This window comes from Jaculus jaculus, chromosome 1 (assembly GCF_020740685.1).
Source record: "Jaculus jaculus isolate mJacJac1 chromosome 1, mJacJac1.mat.Y.cur, whole genome shotgun sequence".
NCBI lineage: Eukaryota > Metazoa > Chordata > Mammalia > Rodentia > Dipodidae > Jaculus > Jaculus jaculus.
Genome location: NC_059102.1, coordinates 30,977,924 through 30,994,968, shown reverse-complemented (window position 1 = coordinate 30,994,968; position 17,045 = coordinate 30,977,924). Strand labels below are relative to the sequence as shown.

The following is a 17,045-nucleotide window of genomic DNA, read 5'->3' as shown; positions in this document are numbered from 1 at the left end:
CTACCCTAATCCTTGCCCAATAACAAGAGCTGGACCCACTGGTAATAACTGAGGAACTTATGAAAGTGGCCTCCAAGATGGCCCCAGTGGCTAATCCCTTCTAATCCTGGAGAAGTCCGACCCGTGCTTCCCATCAGACATTGTGACAATGTCGTGTCTTCCAAGGTTAGGTTATAAAAGACACCATAGGGCTGGAGAGCTGGCTCCGTGGTTAAGGCATTTGCCTGCAATGCCTAACAACCCAGGTTGGGTTACCCGGTACACACACACAGCCAGATACACACAGTGGCTCATGCATCTGTAGTCTGTTCGCAGTGGCTGAAAGCCCTGAAGCACCCATTCTCTCTCTCTCTCTCTCTCTCCTTGCAAATAAATGAATGAATAAACTTTAAATAAAAACTTCAAGGTGGAGAGATGGCTTAGCGGTTAAGGCGCTTGCCTGCGAAGCCTAAGGACCCTTTTTCACCCCAGATCCCATGTAAGCCAGATGCACAAGGTGACGCAAGGGCAAGGCTGCACATGTGCACCAGGTGACACAAGCATCTGGAGTTTGATGGAAGTGGCTGCAGGTCTGCACATGTGAATTCTCTCTTGTGCACACTCTTTCTCATAAAAAAAAAAACTCTGTCTCTCTCTCCCTCTCTCTGCCTCTTTGTCTATCAATCTCAAATAAATAAAATAAACAAACAAAATGTTTTTAAAGAGGACTGGAGAGATGGCTTAGCAGTTAAGTGCTTGCCTGTGAAGCCTAAGGACCCGGTTCGAGGCTCAATTCTCCAGGACCCACGTAAGCCAGATGCACAAGGGGGCACACGTGTGTCTGGAATTCGTTTGCAGTGGCTGGAAGCCCTGGCGTGCTCATTCTCTCTCTTTCTCCCTCTGTCTATCACTCTCAAATAAAATAAACAAAAAAAAATTTTTTTTAAGTTATAAGAAAACATTAAAAAAAAAGAAAAGACCCCATAGTCTCCCGGATCTTTCACGTAGCTCTCTCACCGAGGCGAGCTGAGCCATGTTGTAAGGGCGCCCAGGCAGCCTGATGGGGCGAAGACCATGTGCAAAGTGCCAAGGCCGCCCATCAGCAGCCAGCGCCACTCTGCCAACCACCTGGGCAAGCTGTGTGATCAGCGGAGCTTCTGACTCCAGCCAGGCAGCCTCACGAGAGACTGAGCAAAGACTAAGAAGTATTTGAATGCCTAGCCCACTTGCAAATTGTGTGAGCACACACCTCTGTTGTTTGTATGTGGAAATACGAGTGCACAAGTGCATGTGCTCGGGCATTCCTGTGTGTGGCAGCTTGGGTGTCATCCCCCAGTCGTCTTCTGCCATGCCCAGCTTCACGTGGGATCTGGACTCAGGTACCTGTGCAGCAAGTACTTCACCCACTGGGCTGTCTTCTCAGCCCCACTTAAAAAAAAAGTTATTTATCTTGAAATAGGATCTCTTACCACACAAGCTCAACTTGTGACCGGCCCAGCCAGGCTGCTCCCAGCGCTGGGATTACAAGCATTCACCTCCACACCTGGCTTTTTTTTGTTTTTTTTTTTAACGTGGGTTCAAGGGAATCAAACTTAGGTCTGCATGCTTGCAAACACTTTACTGACTGAGATATCTCCTCAGACCTACATTTTAATTTTTTAAAATATTTTTGTTTGTTTATTTTTATTTATTTATTTATTTTATTTATTTGAGAGTAAGAGAGAGAGAGAGAGAGAGAGAGAGGGCATGCCAGGGCCTCCAGCCACTGCAAACGAACTCCAGACGCGTGCGCCCCCTTGTGCATCTGGCTAACATGCGCCCTGGGGAATAGAGCCTCGAACCGGGGTCCTTAGGCTTCACAGGCAAGCTCTTAACTGCTAAACCATCTCCCCAGCCCTACATGTTAATTTTTTAAATATATTTTTATTTATCAGAGACAGACAAAGAGTCTGCTACGGCCTCTTGCTGCTGCAAACAAAATCCACATGCCTGTGCCTCTTTGTGTGACTGGCTTTACATGGGTACTGGGGAATCAAAACAGGGCTAGCAGGATTTGCAAGCAATCTCCTTTTAAAGATTTATTTATTTATTTATTTATTTATTTATTTATTTATTTATTTATTTATTAGAGACAGATAGATGGGAGGGTGGAAAATGGGTGCACCAGGGCCTCTAGCCACTGCAAACAAACTCCAGATACACATACCACCTGTGCATCTGGCTTACATAGGACATGGAGAATCGAACCTGGGTCCTTAGGTTTCACAGGTATGTGCCTTAACCACTCAGCCATTTCTCCAGCCCTGCAAGCAATCACCTTTAGTCACTGAACTATCTCCCCAAGTCCTATTTTTATTCAATCTGTTAATTTGAGGAGAAATTTATACAGGGCCTACCACGGCTCCTAGGAAGGTAGGAGTCCCTTAGTTTCCAGATTCGGGGCTATTTGGACTGCTGGTTACAAATGCAGGTACTCACCTGGATGCCCTTAGTTAGGACGGAACAGGACAAGGTGAGAATGTATGTTTTCGAGAAAACTCCAATTCTCATGCACCTTTGTACACACACGCTCCTCTGACTCACCCTTCAGTCCTAGCGAGGCTCCGGCTCCTGACGGACAGGCAGCCCTCACCACACGCGGACGCTGCGGCCGTCCGGAGCCGGACTCCTCGCACGACTTCCAGCTCACTGCCGCCTCCACCCCGAGCATTCCGGCTGCGTGCTTGAGAGCGCCGGGCTTGCTTCGCGCGGAGGTAGCGATGATGGATACCAGCGATGAAGGCGTTTACATCACCCCAGCAGCGAGACCAGCAATCCCACTTCCGTTTGTACGTGGCTTAGAAAGAATGTGCGCCTGAGCTCAATGAATGAGCTCTGTAAACCACTCGGCTGGCAGGTCGGGTGCCCACTCAGTCATTCACACTCTACATTTGCTGAGTAGCGACAATGTGCCAGGTGAACGCTAAGCACGTGGGGTAGGGTGGGGGTGGTGCACAGAAGGGTTTCTTCTTATTGTCATGCTCGGGATGGAACCCAGGGTCCCATGCATGCCAGGCAGACACTCTACCACTGAGCTATAACCTCAGTGCCTGTTTTGGTTCTGAGACAAGGCCTTACTAAACTGCCCAGGCAGGCCTTGAGCTGAGATTATAGGCCTGCACCACCAGGCCCAACTCAGATGTGGATTTGTTTTTTTGTTTTTTTTTTTAATTTTTATTTTGTGAGACAGGGTTTCACTTAAGTAGCCCAGGCTGGCATGAAACTCACCACATATCTTAGACTGGTCTCGAACTCATGATCCTCCTGCCTTAGATTACCATTTGCTGGGGTTATAAACTTGTACCACTAGGCCTGGCTCAGATATGTGCTTCCACAGTAAAGATTTGCTTATATGTTTTGTGTGTGTGTGTGTGTGTGTGTGTGTGTGTCAGGCACTGGATGTTAGAGGGATTCTCCCGTTTCCCTCTTTCTCTTTCTTTTTTAAATTTTTATTTATTTATTAGAAAGAGAGAATGGGTACACTAGGGCCTCTAGCCAGTGCAAAGGAATTCCAGATACATGCACCACCTTGTGCATCTGGCTTACGTGGGACCTGGAGGATCGAACCTGGGTCCTTAGGCTTCACAGGCAAGGGCCTTAACTGCTAAGCCATGTCTTCAGCCCCCTCCCTTTCTTTTTTGATAGGATTTCATGGAACCCAGGCTGCCCTCAAATCACTATCTAGTTGAAGATGACTTTGAACTTCTGATCTTCCTGCCTCCATCTTTCAAGTGTTTGGACTATAGAAGTTCACCACCACACATTTATGTGGTGCCAGGATCAAACCCAGGGCCTTGCGCATTGCATGCTAGGCAGGCACTCTACATTTCCTGCCCATCTTTTTCTTTCTTTCTTTCTTTTTCTAAAGACAGAGTCTCACTCTATAGCCCAGGAAGGTTTCAAAATTCGTGTCTCTGGAGTGATTATAGGAGTGAGCCACCACACCTGGCTTTAATTTCCTTTTCCTTCTAGCAGCTCAATAATATGCACACTATCCGCACCCCTTTAATAAGGTCAGTACGCACAGAGCGGTAAAGTAACTCTCCCTTGGCCAGACAGCTGGTTGGAGGATCCGGCTCAGCCCATTAACCCTGAACGCCACAGTCCTAGAAGCTAAAGTAAGACAGGCTCCTGCTCTTCACAAATTCCAGGTCTTAAAATTCCTGTGACTGCAGAAAAAGATCGTAGCTCACAGATAGCTTCCAGGTGTCCCCAAGTCACACAGTACCTGGCTAAGTGCCAGGTCTGAGTTAAGGCAGTTCACAGATTAGATTGGGCAGGTGACAGATGAGACAGGCTTTTCTCCCAGATCCCACCAATAAGCTGGAAGCACCGGAAAGACACCAAAACACCCAAGTGACTGAAAGCCCGCACCCACCATCCGCACGTGCTTGATTTGTGGTTGCCCCCCCACCTGGCCAGCATTCATGCCTCCAGATATTTTGGGGCACTATTAATTATAATCCCTGTTTCTATTTATAGCTTCATTCGAGTCCTGCTAACCTTAGCTGCTCTTCAAAACTTAGAGAAGGGAAGATAAGAGCCCTTTTTCACTGAGTAAGTGGAGGGCGAAGGTGAAGGTCAAAGTCTTGCTGTGTGTGCGGTGTCTGAGCAGGAGCCCTTCGTGGGGAAACACTCAACACAAGGGGGCTTTCTGCGCCTTCCAAAGGAAATGGGAGTGGGTGGGAACAGGGGGGTAAGGAAAGGCACAAAGCTGGCCTTATACAGAGGCAGTCACTTTCTGCCAATATGGGGAGGATTGGGGCAGGCCTACAAGACCCCTGTCCCCTTGAAATGTTTTGCCTTTTGCATAATATTCCAATCACTAGGCACTTATTTCTTTGGTCTTAAAGGCTTTTAGAGAAAACCGAGGCACTCACAAGTCTAATCCTTGTATTTCACAGAGGGAAACTCAGGTCATGACCCCCATTCCTACATGGAGTCTGAATGAATAAATGGGTATGTGTAATGCATAGGAGACCATCTTAGTGTTTGCAGAGGTGCTGTCAGCACAGGAGACGAAATCAGGGACAGCAAAACTGACCCCAAAGCCCTTCCACCCCCAGTTTTAGGAAAGGTCTAGGGAAACTAGGAAACATTTCTCATGGTTCCATTTGGTGCCCCGAATGAAAGCTTTCGGCACTTACTGTCACATAGAGAAACAAAGATGCATGTAACAACTCACCTGCCAAACCCACTAGCCCTGAAAATGGAAGGCGCTGGAGCAGAAGGCCAGTAACCAGCCTTCGCAGGCGGTGGGACACCCCCCCCCCCCCCGGTTTTATCTGGTAAAGCGACCAATTAGAGGTCTTGGGGCAGAAAAACAAAGATGATGCAGAATTCCTTACTTCAGTTTTAGTTACCGTTTACTTGAGATTTAGGGACATCATTTGTGAAGCCGTCCCTGCATGGTTGAGTTTATAGGCATGAGTTTCCAGTCAGTTTTCCGGAAGTGAAGCTTCTTTAGGACACTATGCCTGCAATTTCAGAACTGGCCACTAGGTGGCCGATGACAAGCAGGTATGCGGAATGAAAGGTAACCAAATGCAAAACCATTGCTACTGTAGGAAGGCGACTGTTGAAGAGATGACAGATCAACCTCTAATTGCTGTACTTTATTAAAACATGATAAAGAACCTGGAACGGGTTTGCAGGCCCGGGTTTGAATCCAGCTCTGCTTCTCACTAGTTGAGTGGCCTTGAGCAAATTATATGCTCCTCTAGCCCGTGAGCCTCTATCTAGAAAACAGACTTGTCATTAAACTAGAAAGTGTACGAATGCCTTTGCACATTATCTGGCAAACACATGCACTTAATGAACAGTAACTTTAATCCTCTGGCAACATTTTCTCTCAGTTACAATCATTTAATCTTTTAAAAAGCTCCAGGCCTCATCCAGAATCCTCAGACAGTTCTGCAACTTTTCCCCCTAGACTCAATTCAACACAAACTCGCCTCGGGACCACTGAGTTCATGTTGTGAGTAAAAGTTCCAATTTCTTTTTTTTTTTTTTCTTTCCAATTTCTTTTGCAGGAGAAAAACTTTCCTTTCCACTAAACAAAAATGCCCCACCCATAACTAGCTATCGCAGGGCGTGGTGGCACACGTCTTTAATCACAGCACTAGGGAGGGAGGGGTAGGAGAACTGCTGTGAGTTCGAGGCCACCCTGAGACTGCATAGTGAATTCCAGGTCAGCCTGGACTAGAGCGAGACCCTACCTCAAAAAACCAAAACAACAACAAACTGGTTCTCACTGAAGCCCTTCTCACTAAAAACCATCTCTCAAACTTAAGAAATTCATCTTTAGACCAGAAGTGAGAGGCCAGGAGTGTGGCCAGGCCACAACATTGCCAGTCGCTCCCTTTTCTCAACTCACTTCCCATGTCCCTTGATTTTGAAGCTTAGATCTGCAATTACTATTATTATTATATGCCTTTTACTTATTGTAGTTTTATTGAGACAGGATCTTGCTAAGTACCCCATGCTAGCCTCAAACTTGTGATCAACCTGCTCTGGCTCTTGAGCGCTGGAATTACAGGTGTGGACCAACATGCCTGGCCTGAAATAATTATTTTATTTATTTGCGTGTGTGTGTGTGTGTGATTGCTTGCATGCATGCATGCACACATGTGTGTATGGGTGTGCATGGTGTCTAGTCGCTGCAAATGAACATCCATCCCAGCTTTACATTGGTGCTGGGGAATTGAACCCGGGCCAGCAGGCTTTGTAAGAAAGCATTTTTAACTATTAAGCCCCTCATTTTCTTTCCTTGTGTATATGTGAATGGGGGGGTGCACTGTGTGCCTATAGGTGCACATGGAGACCAGAGGAGAACTTTGGGTGTTGTGCCATCTACTCTCCCCTCCCCCCTTTTTTTGAGACAAGGTCTCTTACTGGCTTGGAGCACATCAATTTGGCTAGAACAGCTGGTCAGTGAGCCCCAGGAATTCTCCTGCCTCTGCCTCCCCCGCATTAGGATTATAAACCCACACCCCTATGCCTGGCATCATCAGTATTAGTAGTAGTAGTAGTAGTATAACTGTAGGTTCTGGAGATTAAACTCAGGTCCTCATGCAAAGCAAAGTGCAAGACAAGCACTTTATCACCTGAGCTCTCTTCAGCCCAGTAGTTATTGTCTATAGAGGTATAGAAGCAAAAAATATATTGCTGGTCATGATGGCGCACCCCCTTAATCCCAGTACTCAGGAGGCCGAAGTAGGAGGATCGCTGTGAGGTCAAGGCCAACCTGAGACTAGATAGTGAACTCCAGGCCAGCCTGGGCTGAAGTGAGGCCCTACGTCAAAAAAAAAAAATCTCAATTTATATCTCTAATATTTTTGCCCAGGGCTCCTTAAGAGCCTCCCTCCTTCCCTCCCTGTCAGTACTGGATGCCCAGGTTTTAGATATTCTCATGCCATGCCACTTTCAGAATCAGAGGGCTCTAGGACTGAACTTATCCCATTTCTAAAGACACTTCTGATTTTGGTTTTTCGAGGTAGGATCTCACTGTAGCCCAGACTGACCTGGAATTCACTCTATTCTCAGGGTGGCCTCAAACTCATGGCGATCCTCCTACCTCTGCCTCCCAAGTGCTGGGATTAAAGGCGGGCGCCACGACGCCTGGCTTTGTTTTGTTTTTGAGACAGAGTCTTATCTTAGTGTGTAGCCCAGGTTGACATTGAACTCATAATCCTCCTGCCCTGACCTCCCAAGTGCTGGGATTATACGTGTGTACCGCCATGCCTGACTAATCAGAGAGATTTCTGAAAAAAAAAAAACCTCACTGATGTCCTTGACTCCAAACGTCCTTTGCCTTGGGTGAGAAGGGGAGAGAATCCTGACCCCCGGATAAAGCAGTGTGGTGGGGCCTGAGCGGTGTCCCGTTTAGGCTGGTGATGAGGGACAGGGGCCGTTACTCATCACCCCATCATACAGGATACGGATGCCAGAAGCAGGTGGACGGCTTCACAGTGCGCAAGAACGTGAGGCCCTCAAGCTGCTCCACAAGGCCCGGCCTCCCCTTTGCACCTCTGTTTTGGCTCAGCAGTTGGCTTGTCTTTTCTGGTTCAGTAGTTTACATTACGTGGATGGACTGAGCATAGCCAGACGTCAAGAATATGCCAAAGACAGAGCAGGCGGCCTATCAAAGGGTTCCGATGGACCTTTAATCAATGCTTCTCAAACCTGGCTAGGCTCTTGTTGAAACAGTCTTGATTCAGCAGGTCTGAGGTGGGAACGAGACTGCATTTCTAACGAACTCCCAGACACCCAAGTTGCTAACCACACTTCGAGCAGTGAATCTTCCAACACAGAAGACCGTGAGTGCCAACTGCTGAGCGAAACCCTCACTCCTGGAGAGGATTCCAGAAGGCTGCACTCAGCCTGTCCAGAGAGACAGCTCAGCACCTGGTCGTAACCACACTGGCGGCGGCATCCCAAGTGTTAGCAGTGTGCCAACACATACGACTTTCCATTGATGCCCTCGGCCACGCTGGAGAGGAAGGACGCTGATGGGGCTAGCCTAGAGTCACACAGTTAGGAAGAAGCCAAGTCGGTATTTGAACCCCAAGCGTGGGTAGTTGTAAGGACCCCTCCCCCCCATACAGAAGCACAGCATAGCGCTGACTCCCTCCCTAAGACCCCCACCAGGCCAGACAAGCAGCCCCAAAGTGGGTGTAGACTGGAGCCCAAAGCCACACGGGGAACCACTGTGGCTGCCAGAGCGGAGCCCCGCGGCTTCCTTTGACTCTTCGGCAGCTGGGGGTGGTCTTCCTGGGGCCTTTACTAGTTCTTTCTCACTAATGTGAAACCTGGGCCCTTGTGTTTTGGCCTGAGGAGAAAATAGACGTGGCTCTTTTCCCTGTGGTGGTCCTCCTGGCCCTGATGGGCAGCACGTGCCCCAGGGCTTCCTCCCACTTTGTCTTCTGAAGGTACATTCAGGCGAGCAGACTCCATCTTCAGGTCCTGCCAGTCCCCTCGGTTCCCCCTCTCAGGGCTCTCCCCACTACCCATTTCTGTTGCCCCCCCCCCATCTGCACAAAAACTAGAGTGCCTCAGACCACAGGCACCAGGGTTATGAGGGGGGTATATACCACAGGGCACCTTTCAAATGCTCCAAAGGTCACAACTACTTCAGGAAGAAGGGAGGAAGTCATCTTCTCTTCCCTTCAGGGGTGAACTCCACAGCACAGGTGTGCGCATGGGTGCTGCTGTGAGGTACTGAGTATTGACCGGGGTTGATCGCCACAGGCTGACCTACAGCTGTCATAGCTCTCTACCCCTCCCTGACCCTCACATACAGTCCATTCGCCCCTTGGTTGACTGTTCTTCCAAGGTGTATCTAGATCTATCTTTTCTGCTCACCTGCTACCAGCCAAGGCCAAGCCATCTTCTTCCTGGGTCGGTCTCAGCCACCTCCTACCACCCAACTTGAGGAATCTTTTCAAAACAGAAACCTGTTCCCTTCATTTAAAAGCCCCCACTGCTCAGCCCTCGGTGTGGCGTCAGGACCGGCTTGGTCTAGCCCAGCGGTGGCCTCCTGCCCCGTGACCTACCCCGTGCTCTGTGTGGTCTCACCCTACAAGCGCACACCAGCCATCTCCTGAGCTGCTCGCTGCAGGGCCCACACTGTCTTCTTTCTCCTGCCTCGGCTTCCCTCTTGCCTTTTCAGGGCTACCAAACCCGGACTCAGTAACAGTCCCGTTAGCCACGAACATCTGAACGTGAGTTTGCTGATGGTACCAACTCCCAGGGACGCTGGGGGGTAACTGCCCTTCCAAAGCACAGAGTGAAAGGATTTCACCTCGAAAAATGGCACTGGACATCAGGAGAAAAACGATCATTTCCAGGGTGAAGGGCTGGGTGGGAGAGGTCAGGAGCACTGCAGAGTCCTGGGATCACACCCATCACGTTCTGATGCTCCAACCACCTAACCAAGATGAGCTCTGCTTGCTCCACCTTAACTTCAGTGCCGTGCCCCAGAGTTAACAGGAGCTGCACAAGAATCCAGGACTCTGGTCCCTGGCCACAACAAATTGCCTGCATGTTAAATGACAGACTGCCTGAGGCTGAGGAAAGACTCTGGTCCCTTGCTCATTTCAGAGACCTCTGGGGAGGATGACCCAGATGTACTCCAGGATTGAGGGCCTGAGGAGGCATTCAGAGAAGGTTCACTCCTTTCTGGGATTAGCTCTAGACAAGGAAAAACCACAAAGCAGACTGAAGCAAAGTAGCTAGCTCTTTTTCTGGCCCTGAAATGCAAAGTGGAGGACGGGCTTGGGGGCCTGAGTCAAGTTCACTTTCAAGAGTGCGAAAGTCCCCACGAGGCTGCCTCCTGAAAAACCTTTACCTCCCAAAAGAACTGGCAGCTCTGCGGTGTGGGTCCTGTGGGGCAGAGGACCACTGTAACAGGCCTGGACCACAGTTGTTAGTTCATGCACACGCCTGTGGGGCCGGTGCCGTCTTCACGGGTACGTTGCCATAGGTACCTGCACCTATGCACCCAGCCCACCCCCTCACTGACTGGTGCGGTTGTTCATGCACATCCTTAATCCCACTCAGGTCACTGGCCCTGCTGTCCTCTCAGCGGGGGACCACTGGGCCCCATCTTCCCATGCCTGGCTCCATTCAGATGTCAACTGGGCAAAGACAGTTTTCTTGGCTACCAAATCTCAGATACCCTGAACCGCATGACCCAGTCTTTGTTTTTGTTGTTTTTTGTTTTGTTTTGCTTTGTTTTTTGAGGTAGGGTCTCACACTAGTCTAAGTTGACCTGGAACTCACAATGTAGTCTCAGGGTGGCCTTGAAGTCTCAGGGATCCTCCTACCTCTGCCTCCAGAGTGCTGGGATTAAAGGCGTGCGCCACCACACCCGGCCCAGGTTTTTTTTTTTTTTTTTTTTTTTTTTTTTCCCCCCTGGTACTTGTAACTGTTGAAAATTGCTCATTTGTTTGCTTTCTGACTTCCCCGTTCCCAGACAAGCATCTTAAGACCAGTGGCCTGGCCTACACTTCTCAGCCACAATGCCAGGATCTGAAGCCACGCCAGACATGCAGTAGGTGGGCATTAATACCTGCAGCAGGAAAAGAATGAATAAAAATGCAGCTCTTCCACACAACAGCGTTCGGAGCAGACTGCTGACAGCGGGCCCCCGAGAGCCGCTGACCCCAGATTACAGAGCGGGAGAGTGACTTGGGCAGAGTGAGAAGCTGTGATTACAGCAGGAGAAGACCCAGCCCTCACGGGGAGGTTGGAGGCCAGCCGTCGAAGCCTATAATCTTGTTAGTGTTTTCTAAACCCCAGCATTACCAGCGGCCTCTGTTTTTCCTTCTCCATCACACAGGTTTGTCCTTTCCTGCCATCTCAGGTTATCAGCAGAGCTCAGAAACGTCCCAGTCCACTCTCAGATGCCCCAAACCCTGCCAGCAGCTTGGAGCTACTGTCTGCTTGACATCTTCTCATAGGCTCTGTGGGGAAGGCTTCATTTTTTTATTTAATTTTATTTTTATTTATTTCTTTGAGAGAGAGGTAAAGAGAGAGAGAGAGAGAGAGAGACAGACAGACAGACAGAGAGAGAGAGAGAAGGTACGCCAGGGCCTTCAGCTGCTGCACACGGACTCCAGACACATGCGCCCCCTTGTGTATCTGGCTTACGTGGGTCCTGGGGAATTTAACCTAGGTCCTGTGGCTTTGCAGGCAAGTGCCTTAACCGCTAAGCCATCCCTGCAGCCCCGGGGGAGGCTTTTTTTTTTTCTTTTTCTTTTTTTTTTTTTAGGATGGTGCCTGCTGGAGACACACAGAAACACCTAGTACCACAGGGAGAAAGCTACCTCTGCCCAGGCCACTGACCTACCAGCTCCAGCTAAAACTGTCCCTTCCCCCTGCTTCCTTCAGGGCTGAACAAACACCGGATCTGCTGCACGGGCTCCATGGGCAGGGAGAGGAAGGCCCCGTGTCTCCAGTTCGCCAGCATCCTCCCACACTGCAGCTCCAAACTGCTTCTTCATTAAGGGGCCGGTATGTAAACTGGCCAGCCAATACAATAGAAGCCGGCGCGCTTGCCATCTAAAAATACAGCCTTGGGCACTGGAAAGGTCACCAGGCTGTGTCTGCAGGCGGGGAGCCTCTTCCTTGAAGATGGTTACAGAGTAACTACTCAAGCCATCTTGCTGTTCACAAGGGCTGACTCAACTGTTACCACAACAAGGCTCTCTTGAAGCCCACGAAGTCCAGCGCCAGCAAGCGCAGAGGCGCAGAACGGCTCGCAAGGGGTGGGTGATCTCGCGCACAGCACTTCACAGGGTGGGCTCAGCTCTTCCTGCCCTGCTGTCTGGCTTCTGAAGTCCCTGGCCCCGGGCTGAAGCGCGGTGCTTTTTACATCAGCAGCCACACTCTCTCTGCTTCGCTCTGTAATGACCATTTCCTCCTAGGGAGTCTCCTCGGGCCAGCAAACTCAAGATACACAGGAAATGGACTCCAATCCCAGGATGGGCAACAGGAGATGGATTTTCCACAATAGTCTTTTAAAACAAGGCAGAAAGCTCCGTGTAAACAGTAGGCTTCTCTGAGAGGCTACTGACCGCCCCCCCAACCCACACACACAGTTCTTCATGTCTGTCTTCCTCTCCCAAAAGCACCAGCCACACTCGGCAGACCATGCTGTGATGTTTCTGCAGGTGCAGGCCTTAAAAACAAGCTGCCTTTTGCTTTGCATTATCTTTTTATAAAAAATATTTTATTTACTAGAGACACAGAGAGAGAGAGAGAGAAAGGGAGGAGAACAAATGGGCACACCAGGGCCTCTAGCCACTGCAAACCAACTCCAGATGCATGTGCATCTGGCTTACGTTGGAACCTGGAGAATCGAACCTGGGTGCTTAGGCTTCGCAGGCAAGTGCCTTAACCGCTAAGCCATCTCTCCGGGCGTGGCTTATCTTTTCAAAGGTGTTTGCATACAGCCTTGGGTGCGGCTTTTTCTGCAGTGAAGAGATTGGTTTGCTTCCTGTCCATTATAAATGACATGGATTCCCTAACATCTGGGCGCCCTTCCTAGGCTGCAACCCACTCTACATGCAGACTATGATCCAAGCCCATCATGTCACTCCATACATGTAAATGTGCCACCATTCCTACTAGTTACTGTCCTGTCTTATCTCTGACTCCAGGGTCTTTTGTTTTCTGAGGCAGCCATGAATCAAGCGCACTTAACTGGAAAAATCAGAGACCATTCACAGTTCTTTTTGTTTGTTTGTTTGTTTGTTTGTTTTGGCTTTTTGAGGCAGGGTCTCGCTTTAGCTCAGGCTGATCTGAATTTCACTATGTCGTCTCAGGGTGTCCTTGAACTCATGGTGATCCTTCTATCTCTGCCTCCCGAGTGCTGGGATCAAAGGTGTGCACCACCACGACCAGCTCCACAGTTCTTTCTGTTTGTTTTGAAACAGTTTCATGTAGCCCAGGATAGCCTTGATCTTGTTATGCAGCCAAAGCTGGCCTTATACTCTTGTTCTTCCCGCCTCCACTGAGATCCCAGGCACATGCCCTCATGCCTGGATGGATCCATTCGCAGCCCTTGCCAAGGCTGCTCCTTACTTTAACAACAGGTCAGAGTGACTGCCCAGTTTCCCAGCTCCCGCTCTGCCTTATTTCCAGCAAACTCAGAAGCCACAACTTCTAAACATATATGTAAACCAGAGAAAGAAGAATTACTATTATAATTATGTGAGACAAGATCTAGCTAGGTACCTTAGGCCAGCCTTGAACGCACTGTATGCAACCCATGCTGACTATGACCTCTTGGTTCTCCTCAGCCTTCCTAATGTTAGAACAACAGGTATTTATCACCATACCTGGTGATTAATGGTAAAACGAAGTTCTTTTAGAGAACTGCTTTGCAACAGGATTATCACATGCCTCTTAAAACAGAATGCCACTAAAGATAAGTGAAAGACAATATGGCTTGTCCTGAAGAATATGTGGCCCTTTCATTCATGACCACATAGCAGCTGTTGTTACCTGCATTTCATTGGGCCCATCAATATGTCATCATGGACGGTGAAGAAGGAGGGAAAAAAAAAGACATAAACATGGTAGAAGGCCTGGTTGGAGAGAGGAGGAGATTCAGTGGAAGGGGTACAAGAGGACGGGATGAGAGAGTGATGAGTGATGGGAAGGGATTATAATAAAAAGTACTATCTATCTATATGAACATATATAGTATTGAATGTGTGTGTATGTGTGGTATGTGATTTTTAATAAAGTTTTCAAAAGAATTTTTTTCCAGGAGGCTGCAAAAGAATGCCTTTAGGAAAATCAAGTTTTACCTGTGCATTTTTTTTTTTTTTTTTGAGGTAGGGTCTCGCTCTAGCCCAGGCTGACCTGGAATTCATTATGGAGTCTCAGGGTGGCCTCGAACTCATGGCAATCCTCCTACCTCTGCTTCCCAAATGCTGGGATTAAAGGCGTGAGCCGCCACGCCCGGCTATCTGTGCTTTTTTTGGTAGGAATGCAGTGGACTGTGTGTGGTACTTTAAGGGGACCATTGTCAAGCCACTGCCTCTAACAGCCAGCTGGCACGCTTGTTTAATAGCATTCTCCATCTTCTTAATATAGAAATCAATTGCTCACGTCTGTGGTCGAGCTAATTGAATTGTGCCAAAATCAATTTCCTGGTTTTGATAACATACTATAGCTACTCATTCAAGATGTTCCATTGGGGGAAGCAATTTGGTGGTGAGAGTGACTTGACCTCTCCTTAACATGGGAATAATGCCACCTGCCCTGCATCCAGTGGTGGAACTAGAGGAGGAAAAGGTAGTATCTCATGGGTCTATAGTTATTTCAAAAGATAAAAGTTAAAGCTTGGCATGGTGGCTCATGCCTATAATCCCAGCACTTGAGAAATAGAGGCAGGTAGATCAGATATTCAAGGTATTATTCCTCAGCTACACAGGAAGCTGGAGGCCAGCCTAGGCTACAGGAGACCCTTTCTCAAAACAACAGGGAAGTTAATGAAGACAAAGTCCCTAAAAGCCTCAGGCCAGCCGGGTGTGGTGGCGCACACCTTTAATCCCAGCACTCGGGAGGCAGAGGTAGGAGGGTCGCCATGAGTTCAAGGCCACCCTGAGAATACACAGTGAGTTCCAGGTCAGCCTGGGCTAGAGTGGGCCTGTGTTATTTTTAATTTTTTAAAATAAAAATACACTTAATCACAGAAGAGTAGTAATTAACGACTCAGCTACTCACACAGTTGGAAGAGCCTGTCAGGCCACCTGATTCCCCATGAGGGTCCAGCCATCTGCCACGCCCAAGCAGGCATGCTTAGTGCCTGAGACAGCAATCATGGTCTGAGGTAGAGACCCCCAGCTGCTTGGCCTCTGGTTCCTAACTGGGGGTAGGGGGTGAAGGCAACAGAGGAGAGACAAAAAATGGCAGAGCCTAGCTGGGCGTGGCTACAGCAATTCCTCCTTAGCCACAGGGCACAAGAGAAGAATGGCGGCTTTGCCACGGATGGCTAAGTGATGGTGGAGAGTAAGTTACCTTCTTTCTACACTGGGGATAATGTTCCCCAGTGAGGCTGCATGGAAGGAATGGGATAACTAGTAGCTCAATAAAAGATATCTGGGGCTGGAGAGATGGCTTAGAGGTTAAGCGCTTGCCTGTGAAGCCTAAGGACCCCGGTTCAAGGCTCGATTCCCCAGGATCCACGTATGCCAGATGCACAATGTGGTGCATGCATCTGGAGTTCATTAGTGGCTAAAAGCCCTGGCATGCCCATTCTCTCTCTCAAATAAATAAATAAAAATAAAACAAAAACTAAAAAAAAAAGATATCTGTATACGAGGAAGCCATTCCCCACCCCACAACAACTCTCTGTGTGTGTGAGTGTGTGTGGTTAGAGGGCAGCCTCAGGTGTTGATCCAGGCCTTCCACCTGGTTTGAGGCAGGGTCTTTGTTGTCCACTGCTGTGTCCACCAGGCCAGCTTACCTGGCCCAGCAGCCTGGTGACTTCCGCTTCAGGCTTCAAATGGACACTGGGGATCTGAACTCAGGTACTCAAGCATTTTCCTCCACTGAGCCATCTTTCCAGCCGCAGATAAACAAGTGTTGACACATCGCTGGCCATGTGTTAGCCCCGTGACAGAAATAAGAGTGACGTGAACAAGGCCTTATCTCACAGGAAGCCCCAAAGGTTAACTGAAGAGGTGCGTGTGTCTTTCTTCCTCCCACACACAATGTGAGCTAGGAGGCGCGGTGTGGACAGCCTGTCCCCTTCCTTTGCCCCGCCCCACGCCCCTAACATCCTAGACCTGGAGTCACTTCTCCTTCCTGCCCCAACTCACAGCAGTTTACTTCCCGGGCGCACTTTGCTGAGAGCTGCCTGTCCCATGTGGGCTTTGTATCTTCTCCTGCCCTGGGCTCCTCAGCCTCAGACACTGGTGGTCTAGCACAGTGTATCTTCATCCCTAAGGTCAAGTCCCAGCCCAGACGGAAACAACTAGGAGACCTTCTTTTTTTTCTTTCTAGGAGGCCTTTGTGTGTGTGTGTGTGTGTGTGTGTGTTAATGACAACTTCTATACTTACAGACAACAAACCATGATATTCCCCTCCCTTCCCCCACTTTCCCCTTCATAACTCTGCTCTCCATCATATATATCCCCTCCCTCCCACCATCAGTCTCTCTTTTCATTTGATGTCATCATCTTTTTCTAGAAGGCCTTCTTAAGGACAAGCCCCCTAACAACCTTCATACAGGGTTTGATGATATGCAAATGTAAGTAACTGAACTGACTCCCTCGTCTCATCTAGTTGACCCAACTCACAGACTCCTCCAAGCGCTGCTCTCTACCCTGTCTGTCCCCCTAAGAGGCATCAAGAACCACTTGGGGCTAGCTTCTAAGGAAAGGAGACTGTCTCTAGCCACAGGAACACTGGCCTCTCAACACCTTTCAAATCTGCAGGCTGACCTGAACAGTAGGCAGGCCAGGCCCACCTGGACATCCCCCAGCCCGTACCCCATGTCAGCATTCACG

General features: G+C 49.0%; 1 protein-coding gene across 4 annotated transcripts in view; it reads right to left on the bottom strand.

Moving 5' to 3' along the window:
* Sh3pxd2a (SH3 and PX domains 2A) overlaps window positions 1-17,045 on the bottom strand; it is a 256,313-nt gene that overhangs the window by 156,300 nt on the left and 82,968 nt on the right. The gene's annotated exons all lie outside the window — the stretch shown is intronic.